Raw genomic sequence first — 16,865 nt, 5'->3', positions numbered from 1 at the left:
TCAACAAAATAATTATCCCCTTGTACATCCATTGTATTATAAAAATAATGTGCCAAGGTTTGCCTTTAGGATGTTTACAATACTTGTTGGTTTGTATGGTGCAAGACAGAAACTTTGGCTGTAGTGCGCGATTTTTAATTTTTTTATTGGAATGTCCAATGGTTCTGATTCTTTTTGAACTGCATTTTAATACAGATTTTTTATTTTTCCTAATTTTTGCAGAATTTTTTAAGTATCATAAGTATGGTGAATGTTCATATTATTACAGACTGTTCTGTTTTAGACAGATTCTGTTTTTTGATGCATAGTTTGCTTGTTTTGATGAAACTATCAATTTATATCAGTGGATTAAGCCATGAAAAAGTTATATTACAGTAGACACAATGCAAAAACAAAATATGAATTGGTTTGCAACAGTACTTAGAGTAGTGATTTGCTTTATTATACTAACGGATCTTACCGAGTTTTCTGTTGAAGTTTTGTGTGGATGAAGTGTTCGATGATCGAGAAGGTCTCGATATGAGAAGAAGGAAGAGAGGCAAGAGATCAAGCTTGGGGATGCCCAAGGAACCCCAAGTAAATATTCAAGGAGACTCAAGCGTCTAAGCTTGGGGATGCCCCGGAAGGCATCCCCTCTTTCCTCAACAAGTATCTGTATGTTTTCGGATTCGTTTCATTCATGTGATATGTGCGAATCTTGGAGCGTCTTTTGCATTTATTTTTCACTTTTCTTTTATACACCATGCTGGTATGAGATGGTCCTTGGTTGATTTATAGAATGCTCTTTGCACTTCACTTATATCTTTTGAGTATGGCTTTATAGAATGCTTCATGTGCTTCACTTATATTATTTGAAGTTTGGATTGCCTGTTTCTCTTCACATAGACAACCGCCATTTGTAGAATGCTCTTTTGCTTCACTTATATTTGTTAGAGCACGGGCATATGTTTTGTAGAAAGAATTAAACTCTCTTGCTTCACTTATATCTATTTAGAGAGATGACAGGAACTGGTCATTCACATGGTTAGTCATAAAATCCTACATAAAACTTGTAGATCACTGAATATGATATGTTTGATTCCTTGCAATAGTTTTGCGATATAAATATGGTGATATTAGAGTCATGCTAGTGGGTAGTTGTGGATTAGTAGAAATACTTGTGTTGAGGTTTGTGATTCCCGTAGCATGCACGTATGGTGAACCGTTATGTGATGAAGTCGGAGCATGATTGTTTATTGATTGTCTTCCTTATGAGTGGCGGTCGGGGACGAGCGATGGTCTTTTCCTACCAATCTATCCCCCTAGGAGCATGCGCGTAGTACTTTGTTTCGATGACTAATAGATTTTTGCAAGAAGTATGTGAGTTCTTTATGACTAATGTTGAGTCCATGTATTATACGCACTCTCACCCTTCCATCATTGCTAGCCTCTTCGGTACCGTGCATTGCCCTTTCTCACCTCGAGAGTTGGTGCAAACTTCGCCGGTGCATCCAAACCCCGTGATACGACACGCTCTATCACACATAAACCTCCTTATATCTTCCTCAAAACAGCCACCATACCTACCTATTATGGCATTTCCATAGCCATTCCGAGATATATTGCCATGCAACTTCCATCATCATCATATACATGACTTGAGCATTTATTGTCATATTGCTTTGCATGATCGTAAGATAGCTAGCATGATGTTTTCATGGCTTGTCTGTTTTTTTATGTCATTGCTACGCTAGATCATTGCACATCCCGGTACAGCGCCGGAGGCATTCATATAGAGTCATATCTTTGTTCTAGATATCGAGTTGTAATATTGAGTTGTAAGTAAATAAAAGTGTGATGATCATCATTATTAGAACATTGTCCCATGTGAGGTTATCAAAATAAAAGAGGCCAACGAAGCCCAAATAAAAAAAAGAGGCCAAAGAAGCCCACCAAAAAAATATAAAAATATAAAAAGAAAACAAAAAAAATGAGAGAAAAAGAGAGATGGGGCAATGTTACTATCCTTTTACCACACTTGTGCTTCAAAGTAGCACCATGTTCTTCATATAGAGAGTCTCTTGAGTTATCACTTTCATATACTAGTGGGAATTTTCATTATAAAACTTGGCTTGTATATTCCAACGATGGGCTTCCTCAAATGCCCTAGGTCTTCATGAGCAAGCAAGTTGGATGCACACCCACTTAGTTTCAGTTTGAGCTTTCATACACTTATAGCTCTAGTGCATCCGTTGCATGGCAATCCCTACTCCTCGCATTGACATCAATTGATGGGCATCTCCATAGCCCGTTGATTAGCCGCGTCGATGTGAGACTTTCTCCTTTTTTGTCTTTCCACATAACCCCCATCATCATATTCTATTCCACCTATAGTGCTATGTCCATGGCTCACGCTCATGTATTGCGTTAAAGTTGAAAAGGTTTGAGAAACGTCAAAAGTATGAAACAATTGCTTGGCTTGTCATCGGGGTTGTGCATGATGTGAATATTTTGTGTGGTGAAGATGGAGCATAGCCAGACTATATGATTTTGTAGGGATGAGCTTTCTTTGGCTATGTTATTTCAATAAGACATAATTGCTTGGTTGGTATGCTTGAAGTATTATTGTTTTTATGTCAAAGGATAGACTATTGCTTTGAATCACTCGTGTCTTAATATTCATGCCATGATTAGATACATGATCAAGATTATGCTAGGTAGCATTCCACATCAAAAATTATCTTTTTTATCATTTACCTACTCGAGGACGAGCAGGAATTAAGCTTGGGGATGCTGATACGTCTCCGTCGTATCTATAATTTTTGATTGTTCCATGCCAATATTATTCAACTTTCATATACTTTTTGGCAACTTTTTATACTATTTTTGGGACTAACATATTGATCCAGTGCCCAGTGCCAGTTCCTGTTTGTTGCATGTTTTATGTTTCGCAGAATATCCATATCAAACGGAATCCAAACGGGATAAAAACGGACAGAGCTTATTTTTGGAATATTTGGAAAATTCCAGAAGAAAAATCCACGCGAGATGGTGCCCGAGGTGCCCACGAGGCAGGGGGCGCGCCCCTGACCCTCGTGGGCCACCCGTAAGCTATTTTTTGGTAAAAAATCACGGCGAAGGTTTCAGTCCAATCGGAGTTACGGATCTCCATATATATACGAAACGGTGAAAGGGCAGCAGAACGGAACGCAGAAACAGAGAGAGACAGAGAGACATATCCAATCTCGGAGGGGCTCTCGCCCCTCCCACGCAGGCCAAGGACCAGAGGGGAAACCCTTCTCCCATCTAGGGAGGAGGTCAAGGAAGAAGAAGAAGACGAAGGGGCCCCCTCTCCCCTTCTCTTCCGGTGGCACCGGAACGCTGCCGTGGCCATCATCATCACCGCAATCTTCACCAACAACTTCACCGCCATCATCACCAACTCTTCCCCCCTCCATGCAGCGGTGTAACCTCTCTCTTACCCGTTGTAATCTCTACTTAAACATGGTGCTCAACGCTATATATTATTTCCCAATGATGTATGGCTATCCTATGATGTTTGAGTAGATCCGTTTTGTCCTATGGGCTATTTGATGATCAATATTGGTTTGAGTTGCATGTTTTATTATTGGTGCTGTCCTATGGTGCTCTCCGTGTCGCGCAAGCGTGAGGGATTCCCGCTGTAGGGTTTGCAATATGTTCATGATTTGCTTATGGTGGGTGGCGTGAGTGACAGAAGCACAGACCCGAGTAAGTAGGTTGTTTGCGTATGGGATAAAGGGGACTTGATGCTTTAATGCTATGGTTGGGTTTTACCTTAATGATCTTTAGTAGTTGCGGATGCTTGCTAGAGTTCCAATCATAAGTGCATATGATCCAAGTAGAGAAAGTACGTTAGCTTATGCCTCTCCCTCAAATAAAATTGCAATAATGATTACCGGTCTAGTTATCGATTGCCTAGGGACAAATAACTTTCTCGTGACAGCAAGCTCTTTACTAAAACTAATTTAGTTGTGTCTTCATCTAAACAGCCCCTAGCTTTTATTTACGCGCTCTTTATTTTCTTGAAAGCCTTTCCAAAAACACCTACAAAGTACTTCTAGTTTCATACTTGTTTCCGGTAAAGTGAACGTCAAGTGTGCGTAGAGTTGTATCGGTGGTCGATAGAACTTGAGGGAATATTTGTTCTACCTTCAGCTCCTCGTTGGGTTCGACACTCTTACTTATCGAAAGAGGCTACAATTGATCCCCTATACTTGTGGGTTATCAACGCCGCTGCCACGCTCCGGGCATGGCGAGAGCTCGGTGGCACGTAGCTGTCGTAGCTCGTCTTCGGAGATTCATCAAGCTCGGGAGATTCGCTGGACTCCCACGGGCCGTCGCTGCTGCTGGAGGAACTGCCGGCAGGGCCGGGGGCGGGCTCTGCACCTGCTGTCGCGCCATCCTGGTGACCCCCTTCAGGGCAGCATTCCAGGCGGCGGCCTTCCTCGTCGAAGACCTTGAAGAACATCATGGAGGCACCGTCGTACTCGAAGTGGATGGCGAGGGCCCCCTCCGCGCGGCAAGCACGGGCGACATCGCCCCATCCACGAGTCATGAAGATCTTGCCCAGGGAGACGACCTCGACCTCCGCTCCCGTTGCCGGGGTGCTGCACTTGGCATGCTGCAACCACAGCTCGAGCGGCCCTCTCGGCGGCATCTCTTCGGCAAAGAATTGCGGGATGCACGGTGGCATCGCCGCCCACACCCCGAGCTCGCGCGAGGAGCCCTCCGCATGGGTTCATGGGCCAGCATCACGTTCCACCACAGCCCAGCTACCACGGCCATGACGCGAGCGGCGCGGGGCGCTGCCTCCTCCTCAGGAGCCCTGTGCTTGGGCGTACAAGGGCAGCGAATAGCCAGGCGGCGGCCGCTCGTACCAAGGCCGCGTCACCTCCAGCCTCACGCCAGCATCGCGGGAGCAGCTCAACCTCTTCTTCGGTGGGAGTAGCCCTAGCTCCTTGTGGGGGGCCTTTCCCTTCTCCGTGGCGGAGAACCTCTTAATCGACGCCATCGGGGTAGCGGCAAGACGGTGAAGCAAGGAGGAAGAAGAAGGAGTAATCGGCAAGAAGGCAGAGATGAGCGAGGGGGCTCCGCCCCTCTCCTCATTTATAGCCAGAAGGAGGCCAACCACCGGCCTCCATGGTCGCAGGTAATGATGGTTTTCTTCTGCATGCAGCAGGGTCTTGTCAAGTCGAATGGTTGCCGAGGCAGCATGGGGAAGCAGAGGCGCCCACGTCCCATCAATCGCCATGCGTCAACCAAGGCCGCAGGCGGTTGGGGCCCATGACAGTCCGCATTTGCCCTTTGGCTTCGCCTCAAAGCCAAGTTCGAGCGCGCCTTGGGCCCGGGGGCTACTGTCGGCGTTCTAGGACCGGGGGTGCCCAAACTTGCCTGCATGCGGCCTGAGGCGTGGCTCCACCAACGGCCTGGTACGGCCCAGCTTCGGCAGCGACAACTCAAGACCCTCACGAGGGGCCAAGCCTCGCGAGGCGGACGACAACAAGACCTCCTTGGGGGTAGCCTCACTAGGCTGGCTCCTGAGGAGCAGAGATATCTATTCACGGGGCACCTCGCGAGTTCCACGCGACGTGAGCCATGACGGCCAAGGCCAGGCGGGTGCCGGCGGGCGCAGTGTACCAGTTTCCTCTTTGGTGGTAAGGGGGCAAGCGTAGGCGCGGGGTCCCGAGGCATCAGGTAAAGGTTTCCATATCGGTGCAACAATACCAAGACCAGCAGGACGACAAGACGGAGGTCATCGCAAAGCCCACAACAGCGTCACCACCAGAGCCTTTGGTAGGCGAAGACCACCTTTTGTCAGGATAACTTGTACTAGTTGTCCCCCTTCAAACTTGGCCTTTGTGGGATCCCTTCCCGCCTAACATTTGGGAAGAGGACCAAGGCCACTATAAAGAGGACCTAGCCACCACCGTAGCGGGGAAGGATCATTCGGATCATCCTCACACACACCATCTCATCGAGCTCAAGAACACCTCACCTCCTGAGGTTGTTCATCTACTATACTAGTTCATCCTCAGCCCCTCGAGGCAATCCACCACACACTGGAGTAGGGTATTACACCGCAAGGTGGCCCGAACCAGTATAAACCCCCGTGTCTCTTATTCTTTGGGTTCGTCGAGCTAGGCTGTGGGATCGTTGAGCGAGCGAGCTAGGGAGAGAGTGTTCTTCATGCGCACCCCAGAGTTCGAACCTCACAAGGGTTTGCCGAAACCCGTAATCCGACATGTCTATATTGCAGGATGGCAGGCACACCATCATCAGCAACTCGGTTTTTTATAAGAGTTTCTGTATTTCTCTATACTACTCCTATAAAAACCTGAGGGATCCTTTGATTCAAGGGAATTCTATAGGATTTTTGGAGGATTGAAATCCTTTGATATTTTTCTACGTTTGTCCTTTGATTCATAGGAATGAATCCCATAGGAATTTTTCCAATGGAATCTTTTGTACTACATTTCATAGGAAATCTAACATCCACTCTAACCTCTTTTTACAATTCCTTTGCTTTTCCCGTGAAATCAAACGCTCCTTCCTAATCATATATGATTCAAGTGGGCATGACACTCCAATCCTATACTTTTCCTATTCCTATGTTTTCAAAATCCTACGAATCAAAGAGGTCCTAAGTTGGTGATGATGGTGTGCCTGCCATCTTTCACCAATAGCCGTCGGATCTAGATCTGACGCATACAAAGCAAACTGCTGCAGTTTTGCAAAAAGATGCCCTCACTTGTTCCCTATTTACAAACAACTCCTTGTCTCTCACAATCAGCCTTATCGCTTCCCCACCACATCGAGAAGGCCATGGAACAATCTGGCGTGATGGCCGCTGCCGGCGCCGTCCAGGCCTGCACCCCCAATCTTGGTGTTCCGTGCAATGCACGGGCATCTTACTCGTATAAGAAAAGAGTAGAGATACTCGTGGCAACGCACGAGAAATTATGTCGAACACGACTAGTTGTAAGCAGGCTAGCTTATAGCCATGATGATAGTGACTGCACGCGGTGAAGCTGACGTTGGTATGTCGAACATGGCGCCTACACTCAGGTGTCATCTCCGGCGCAGGGTCTTGTCACTTCACTGTGAGGAACATCATGTAATAATTTGACCAACGGGTAGTACAGTACTACTACATTGGTAGTACTACTACTAGTACTAGCACCACCGTCTGGATTTAGTAGTACTACCACCTCCGTGTGATTTAGTAATTGACTAGCAATATCTAGTAGTGCATGTCACAAAAAATATACTACTCCCTCTGTGAATAAATACATGGATTATTGTTTTATTCGGTTTTGTACGTAGTCGTTCCTGATGATATTATACACTCTCCCATCCGGTAGATGGCTGAAATCTGAAATCTCATCAATCAGACTACTATTGTACTAACCGAGCGGTCAGCTTGGTAAGCTACCAACAAAAAATTGCAAACAAAGACTACTATTGTACTCCCTCCGTACCGGTGCATTAGTCACGTTACGAAAACCAAATAATCCCAAAACTTTTAGGCGCATTGCATTAACTACCCACCTCGTTCCCTGTTTTTTGCAACGAGAAAAGAAATCACCCAATAGGAGACGTGGGGTGCGTATGCATTCAATGACTTGAGACAACTTAGCACAACATGCAGTGCTCAATTCTCTTTATGCAATGACATTAATTACAAAATACTACTCCTACCTCCATCTTGGTTTATTGGTCCCCTTAGTATTTTGTGCCAAATTTTGACCATATATTTAACTAAAATAATAATAATGCATGTCATCAAAAATTGTATCATTGGATTCATATTTGAACATAGTTTCCAATGATATTATTTTTGGTTACATGCATTAACATTTTATTAGTTAAATCAAAGGTCGAAACTTGGCGCAAAATGCAAAGGGGACCAATAAACCAGTAAACATCAAAGTTCTCTCGTTTTGCCCCAACTTTGGTCTCAGTGAGATGACTATACTGCATCGGCGCGGAGGGAGGGCCGAGGAGTATATGGCCAACACACACGTGAATGCAACGCAGTCTGCACTTCTCATATAAAGGCTCCCCGCCAGTCCAATCTACAAAATCCTATGCACCTACGCACCCTAACCAAGGGCAAGAATGATCACTCCAATCGCAAGATCAGTTACCTAGCAGCTAGACCCATGGAGGCGATGAGCGCGAGCATTAGCCGGCTGTGCCAAATGGTCCACGACACATTGGTGGCCCTATGACTGCCCACTGTCGCGCCAGAGAATGTCCACCTCGAGGTCACGCTCGCCGTGCAGCGCCTGGCGCAGCAAGACACCATCGACATAATCACCCACGTCTACGCGCAAATCGTCCACAAGGACTACTACGTGCAAGAGGAGGACGATAGGACGCTGGCCTTCTTGGACCACGGCGATACCTTGGACGACATTGTTCAGAAGCACCTTGAGCTCGCCGCTAATGTCGCTGCTCCTCACACATCAGTTGGTGACCCGGCGCACTAGGGTGTGAGGATGTCATTGATGGATCCGTATGTATCTTTATCTTTTCGTCAATTCTATGTAGTAGTATATTGTACTAGTAATTATCTTACCTTTTGCGTCAACTTCATAATTTTCGTACGTACTCCATGCATGAACCGCTCCAGAACTAAACTTCTCATTACTCTAGGGAAAATCGTTATTTCTATCTATCGGTCGCGCCATGGAGCAGAACCAAATCTTACAAGTTACTAGTTCAAAAGGAAAAGCCTAATGTGTTCGTGTCACACCCCCACACGGTTAGTCTGGCACGCCGCTCAAGGGGGAATGTGTGTTGTGTTGCATTTTCACTTACAAGTGGGACCGCAGTTGAGCAAACGGACTATCGACGAACCCCTCCCCCGCCCACCGCGTGATGGCTGAGTTAGAGAAAACAAGAGGGAGATGAGATAGTTGTAGCACGATCTCCAAGAAAATTGGTGTCAGATGGGACTCGTGTGGGTGGCGTGTGTCGCACTGCTAGACGTGAATGCTAGTTATGCCCATGCCACCCCACTATATCAAGGTGCTGGTGACGTAGAGCGAACACATTATCTCTCGAGGAGTATGGTACACCACTAGTACTACTCACATTGTTGCGAAATTTCCTGGAGTACGTGCTCAGGCTTCCTCTCTCTCTCTTCTCAGGTAGCCAGCAGACGCGCGGAGTGTGCCCATCGTCTGTTTGCTCACATGCGGTCCCACATGTCAGTGAAAATGCAAGACGACTCACTGAACCTGCACATCTTTCACCTCGACGTGCTGGTGATGAAAAGCAAATCCAATAAAGATCTTTGGTGGCCGCTTTTGGAGTTACTCAGGAGTAAAAATTTATTTACAATTTAACCCAAGATGTACATCACGTGGCTTCAACTAGCACTCCATTTTCTTGGATGACACAACCTGGATGTTGGATGTCCCACGTGTCGGCAAAATGAGGAAGAACTCAACCAAATCTTCTCCACATTTAGACCGGAGGAGTAGGAAACACAGCAAGCCCTGTGCCTACATCATACGTACTATACAAGCCCACCTCACACTATCACCATATTTCTCGGCCTCCGTGTGACACCTAGCTCTAGTTGATGGTATACTACTACTAGGACTAGCTATTGTAGTAGCATACTATTATCTTGACTCTATATGATGTGGCAACTTCATATATTACCGGGTGTTGGCTATACTACTACGGTAGTCACACTCCAAGAAGTGACTCAAAACCATTGATAAATTGAGTTTATCACATGATGCAAATGTACCATCTATCTATTATTATATAATTAAAACAAGAGGCAAACAAGCCCTCACGTTAATCCACATAGATTAAATTATCTCCACCGTTAATATTAAAAGGCAACGGCTGAGATTTAAAGGATTACAAAGTTACATACAACTATTGCTAGGTACAAATAATTTGTTTGCCACGCATGGCTGACACGCCTCCTAAACATGCCTTTTCAATTATGTGTCCGAGACAACCACAAATACCTGCCAAATAAAGAAAGTACACCAAATAAAGAGAGTACATGATATGGATTCTACTGCACACAATTATTACAAATTGGAACGCGTGCACGCAAATTTACACACGGACTCAATCGGCTAACACTAGCAAATAAAGACACCCAGTTGGCCACGTCCAGCAACGCCCAGGAAGCCAAATCTTTTTTTTTTTTGGCATGGACTACAAGGACACGGATCGGGCACAATCCATCCATCTTGCTCCATGTGAGGCTGAACAACATAACAAAGTGGGATGGATGCAATAATGGCATGATGGATGGCGTCTGAGAGCATCACAAACACCATAACAAAGTGTGATGGATGCAATTAGGGCAGGATCGGAAGGCGTCAGAGAGCGTTGCACTGGACAAAGTTCCTCCGTATGCTTTCTCCGTGCGTAAATCAGCCAAAGCGGTGACAACGTGTCTCGACACCGACCAAACCTTCTGAGTTGCCTCTCCTAAATCATCAAGGTTCGTAAATATCAATTACTTGATTCACTTGCTCAGGATAAAATCTATGAGATATTATCAATTGACAAACAATTTTCGAATGCTTTTGTAGCCAAAACACCATGGCGTATAAGAATCGGAGTGCCTTAACCGATGAGCATATGAGCTTCGATGGATCAAAAAATAAATATATATTTACATGCAGATTGTTCCGTTGTTTTGAACAAGAACTAATATATTGTAACTATTTGATAGGGCCAAACAATGCATGTTACTGTGAGAATTAAAACTCATGATACTGTAAATGTGGAGTTTGATACACAATTATTGATCAAATAAGAATGAGAAACCTGTTTATGCATTATCATTTTAAAATTGTGGAAGCCACAAAGTATCACCTGTCGACCAATGAAATACAGAGGTAAGGATCATCGGAAATTTTTCCTGATTACTACTTCCAGTTTGGTTCCAAGGACACATTACAAGAACATGCAGGGAAAGATAAACAATGCTCAGGTATACTTATACTTTATAGTTCTAAATAAGACTCAACTAATTAATCTTTCTCGCTATGAAGTAACTAATCGCCAATTATACAGATGTCATTACTCACCCAAATGAAGCATGTGGAATCAAGAATAACAGAGTAAGTGCATAATGCATAACCACATACTTTAATTGGACTTCCATCATTGCATTATCATTAAATTTTCCAGCTTAAACTTTTCATGAGTGATAAAATCAGAATTACGCTATAGGGAAATTCTACTTTATATTTTGAGATGTAATCGACATCCAAACTATCCTTATTGTGACATCAACAACCGTGCAGAAGTTTTAATAGTACGTCCAATAAAGTCACAACATCTTCTGTCATTTACAAAAAAATAACAGATTTCCATGATTAAAGAGGATTGTGCCTAAAGTCAACCACTGCCGCAAATGTATACATATCTAGATACACCCGCAACTCAGGAACCTCTTGAAAGGTATGGAACACTATCTTGTACTCCCTCTGTAAACTAATATAAGAGCGTTTAGATCACAATTTTAGTATTCTAAACGCTCTTATATTAGTTTACGGAGGGAGTATTATTTATCAACTAATGAATCATGACTCATGTTTATTAACCAATGTAAAATAATAATTATACTTGACTAACTCCATATATGCAGACACTCACCAGAAGAAACTTCACCAAAAATGATCGAGATAGATAGAAGTACACAAGGTACACTAGAAGAACAAGTGTCTTACAGAACTCACTGGAATGACGCATGGAAACTAAGCAAATCAGGCAGTCATCAAACTTCTTCTAAGATATGACATCACCACTTTTCAAGAAAAACAAGACTCTAAGACCTGCAGGGACAGTGAGCTATATCAGTTATAAGCTTATAATGGAGCCATATTCGACTTACTAATGTATGTCAACTTCTTCAGATTGATAACTTTGATTTTGTGGGTAATTTATTTAAATTTTGCATTCATGGCAATAGCTACAATAGATCTGTTGCAAGAAAATATTTGATGTTGGTATATGTCATGTGATGATTGTTTTCTGCAGCAATAACAATGCTATGGTAGGCATAGTATTCGACTTCAAATTAGTGGATGTACAACTACTACAAGCTGCAGTTCCTTTAACGAGGGTGGCAAAAAGTTGCTTAATGCATTTGTCTTGAACTTGATGAACTCATTGGATGAAAAATCTGAAGAAGAGCAGAAGATTATATGATAATTATGCTGAAAACAAGAGAAACTATTTGTATTAACTGATATAGAGTAAGAATACTTGACAATCCATTAATATAAGGAGGACTTATTAGGTAACAACGGTTTATTTATTTATTTTCGAACACGGAGGTGAAAGGCCTCAGTCGATAAATTAAGCAGAAAAGAATTACCCAGTTAATTAGCGGAAAACTGGGCGAATACCATGATAACAACGGTATAACATTACCACTATCAGAAGCATGCCATATTGTAATTATTTAAATACATTCAGACATGCACTTTCGTGAGTTTTATATTCTTGGTAAAATCAATTACATGAACCAACATTTCAGTTAGTACATGTAAGCTGTCCTGCTTTGTCTTAATACACATACAAGTAATATAACTTGCTAATATATGGTAACAAGAAAATAAAAATACACGTGAACAATCAGCCACTATGGAGGAACTAGGAATGATTTAAAGCCGTAGCACATTACATAGGTGGAAGCTGACAGCACCAGCAATGAGGAAGCCCATAGCTCGCCTCAACCTGCAGACTCTCTGTAAATGCAAAGAGACCAATCAAAAATGTATATTACTACTTTTTAAAACTGCTTTCATGTGTATATATGGTAATAAGAGCGAACAAGACTTATAATATTGGCTTTACGTAGTAGATGGATATAATGAGTATAGTTTTGCTGTATGAAGGTCCATATAATCATTATGGAGGAGTTGAAGAGATAATAATCAAAATTTAGGTAGAATGTCAACATAAAAAAGATCATGCTCAATTCCCTAAACAAACATAAGGCACATCAATGGATGTCAAATAACTATAATCTTTATCCTATAACTAATAATCCTTACATTAACCCAGAATGTATGAGGTTATCTCCTAAATTAAAATTTAACAGAACAGCAGAGTATATCATCTGTATCTCTTAAGTAATCTAAAGATAATATATGTAAAAATAACTTACAAGTACATATATACTGCCAGGCAAGAGGAGACTACAGAGAATATCAGGAGAGTATAGGAAGAGATTCATTACCGGCCCATACTGCTCCGCCTCAACGATGACAGAGAAGATGGTCAATCAACCTGACAACAAATCTCTCATTCCTGGCACGATGAGTAGGAGAGTAGAGCTAACAACAAGCTATCTCTCAGATTCTCCCGTGGCCTGCCTCACCAGATCAGAATCTGCAAGATGCGACCTAGCCGGTAGGCGGCTCAAGATCCGCGGCTTGAAAGCCCGTCCCCTCCTTGCTCAGAGCTGGCCTCCGAGAGCATCTTCTTCAAAGCTTCGGTGCTGGGCATGCCACTCGATTTGGTATACAACCAAGCTTCCAAGACTACCACGATAGAGCAAGGAAAGGGAAAGGGAATCTACTTTCTCATTTAGAACAGAGGATGTAGAGACGTGAAGCAGTTAACCAATTAGCCTTTTCTTTTGACGGGAACCAATTAGCCTTTGTTTCCCAATGAAGTAGACCAACTAGCCCATTGTGACTTGTGAGAGTGACTCAAGAAAAATATTAAAATAATTTGTAAAAAAAAAAATCTTACAACAATACTAGGTCGTGGGTCTATTAGTAGAAAATTTGACATCGTTCTGATAGAGCATATAATGGACCGAGGGGCAAGAAATAAATGTTTTTTAATATTAACATTTTTAAATAAAGTAATGTTAACATATTTATATAATTTGGTCGCGCATCTGGTGCCATGACAAGTGTACGTGAAAAAGATGTTTTAGAAATTCCTAACAAACATTAATCCATAGTTACATTTTATTTTTGACACTAAATTGTAGGAGCGGTCGTGATGCTATGATAATACATATATCTAATTTTTAGTGCATGGTATTTGAATTCAGGCGATGGGCAAGATATTTTGGACGCCCAGTGATGCGATTTTAAGTTCCCTCGGTTCAATTTACTTTCTCATCAATAATTACATTGTTTATGTAGTTTATAGTAGAATATCTAAAAGGACTTATATTTAGAAACGGAGGGAGTATATATGTAGTAAACATTTTGGTTGGGCTAAAGAATATAATCCATATCACAAAAAATAAGTACATGTTTTTTATTATGTTTGAGGAGCTTTGTACTTCCGGTGAACCTTGATAATACATCTGGATCATTTTCGCAAAAAACCCAGCAACAACATGCACACAGTTTGCGATGAATGTAATTAAAAGAGAATATTATGGTATGTCGAGATAATATGTATAGGAATTGCATTACCTTATAACCACTGTCGAGAAACATAAATAGGTGAAACACATCACTACAAATGTGGCATAGACAAATAGTTTAAGATTTGATAAGATGGAAGGCATTTTCAGCAATAACAATATATCAACCAGGACAACAAGGGATGTGAGGTGCAAGTGTCAAAGGATACCAGGTGCAAGTGTCAAATATGGAGATCAACAAGAGAGACTATGATTTCCAACACCAAACCGATGACCCAACTAATAGTATTTTTTTTAGTTTTTCTTATTTTCGTACTCACCATCAACCAGATAATATTTAGCCAAATATATCCACCAAAATACAATTGAATATCGATATGTTGTGCATTTAAATTATATTCTAAGATAGTTAACCGTCTGACAAGATATTCATAAAGAAAATATAACACATATTAAATCTAGCCGCGCAAATGCGCGGGTGAGCCTGCTAGTTCATTACATACAACAAGTCATCAACACACAACGAAAACGAGGATACATGTTGGATTATAGATTATTTTCAACAAAACATTCTAGCAAATACTAAAGTTTTTATCACACAACAAATAACAAACAATTAAATGAACTTCAGCTCAACCAATCCTCAATGTTGGAAACACTTGCTTTGAACCATAAGTAAGCCTCTAGGAAGGGCCAACTATTGTCAATATCGAGACCAACGACGGACTCATCATCCAGGCTGAAGCGGCCTATATTAGGACGCATATTGTGATAGCTAGGGTAGGGAACCATGCCAATGTCCGATGTATAGATACAGTTGCTTCTCATAAATGGTAGTAACGTTGTACCAGCAACATTTGGATCGCCTTTCACCATCATGGATAGTTTAGTCCAAGGAAGAGCGAGTTTTCTGTAAGACTATCAATATTGAACCAGGGAGAAGGTGTTGGCGCTAGCACACTAGTATCCATTCCGAATACCCTACAGCGGATGTTGGAATAGGTCCGGAGAGTGCGACCATGGGAGACAACACCTGCTTCCTTAGTAACATCAGCAGTGCCCTGTATATAGACAAGAAGAGGTGATCCATCAGAATAATTTGCCAGGCGCCACTAAGTATGTAGGTCCTGCTCGTCCTCATGCTCGTGATCATCACCATCGTCATCTCCTCCTTGGTTATAAAATTTTTCAAGTATAGGTGGTAGAATGTTCACAGGACCTTGGAATAACAAGAAGATTAATTAGTACGGGGATACTAAATCACATGCATGTGGATGAAACAATTCTAATTACGATGGAAGACAAATGTACCAAAACCATAAGGCTTCTAGGCAAAAATAGTGCCACGAGTGGTGGCAGCAAACACAAGACGCTCGTATTGAATTGCATCACAGTATTCATCCGTGTACAGAAATTGATTTTTGAGCAATATCCATCGAGGCGTGGAAGTAAGGACAGCAACAAGCTTGTAGAACATAGCAACAACATCATAGTTCGTGTAATCCCAAGAGCGGTTGGGAACTTGACAAATTGCTACCTTCCGTAGACGACAGTCACCATAATTATATTTGAATGTACGTAGATCGTCTGTGTGCTCAACCTCAGGGCACTCTGAGATTTTTGGAAGTGGAACCCAGTGATGAGTCTACACATTCACAAGTTCCCACTCACAGTTGTACCTAATATAAACAACCCAATCTCCATTTGCGCCTGCCCAGGCCTTACCCTTAAGCCATGGCATCTTAACATCACACGTGTCATTATCAAGTGGCATCAACTTGCACAAGGCGAGGCTTCTGTGGTCCGTGCGCTAGCGATCAGGGTCATGGCGAAGAAGATAGGGGAGATCAAACCGCTCCTGGACCCTTGGGTTCTTTGTAATGATGTTATTTGTTGAGTCGAGAATGGTCTTGAACGAACCTGCCATGCTAGCCGAGGTGATGACGTTGCACCTGTCGGATTACGGGTTCCGCAAACCCTTGAGAGGTTCAAACTCTAGGGTGCGCACGAAGAACACTCTCTCCCTAACTCGCTCGCTAAACGATCCCATGGCCTAGCTCGACGAACCCAAAGAACGAGAGACACAGCGATTTATCCTGGTTCGGGCCACCTTGCGGTGTAATACCCTACTCCAGCTTTGTGGTGGATTGCCTCGAGGGGCTGAGGATGAACTAGTATAGTGGATGAACAACCTCGGGAGGTGAGGTGTTCTTGAGCTCGATGAGCTGGTGTGGGTAGAATGGCTCCGGTTCGGGATCCCTCGCTATGGTGGTGGCTAAGTCCTATTTATAGTGGTCTTGGTCCTCTTCCCAAATGTTAGGCGGGAAGGGATCCCACAACGGCCAAGTTTGAAGGGAGACAACTAGTACAAGCTATCCTGACAAAAGTAGTCTTCGCCTGCAAAGGCTCTGGTGGTGACGCTGTCGTGAGCTCTGCGATGACCTCCATCCTGCCG

At 42.9% G+C, this 16,865-nt stretch overlaps 1 long non-coding RNA gene across 2 annotated transcripts; it reads right to left on the bottom strand.

Moving 5' to 3' along the window:
• Window positions 1-9,832: 9,832 nt before the first annotated feature.
• LOC123078391 (uncharacterized) lies at window positions 9,833-13,688 on the bottom strand. Of its 2 annotated transcripts, none has more exons than XR_006437405.1 (4): window positions 13,259-13,688; window positions 12,701-12,764; window positions 11,742-11,846; window positions 9,833-10,491 (listed from the first exon to the last, which is right to left on the bottom strand). It is a non-coding gene; the product is annotated as an uncharacterized lncRNA (long non-coding RNA). The 2 variants fall into 2 exon arrangements; XR_006437406.1 differs by having other exon boundaries at window positions 11,751-11,846; window positions 13,259-13,684.
• Window positions 13,689-16,865: the final 3,177 nt, after the last annotated feature.

Source organism: Triticum aestivum, chromosome 3D (assembly GCF_018294505.1).
Source record: "Triticum aestivum cultivar Chinese Spring chromosome 3D, IWGSC CS RefSeq v2.1, whole genome shotgun sequence".
Taxonomy (NCBI): Eukaryota; Viridiplantae; Streptophyta; class Magnoliopsida; order Poales; family Poaceae; genus Triticum; species Triticum aestivum.
Note: the sequence above shows the minus strand (reverse complement) of the source record. Positions and strands in the feature narration are given on the sequence as shown.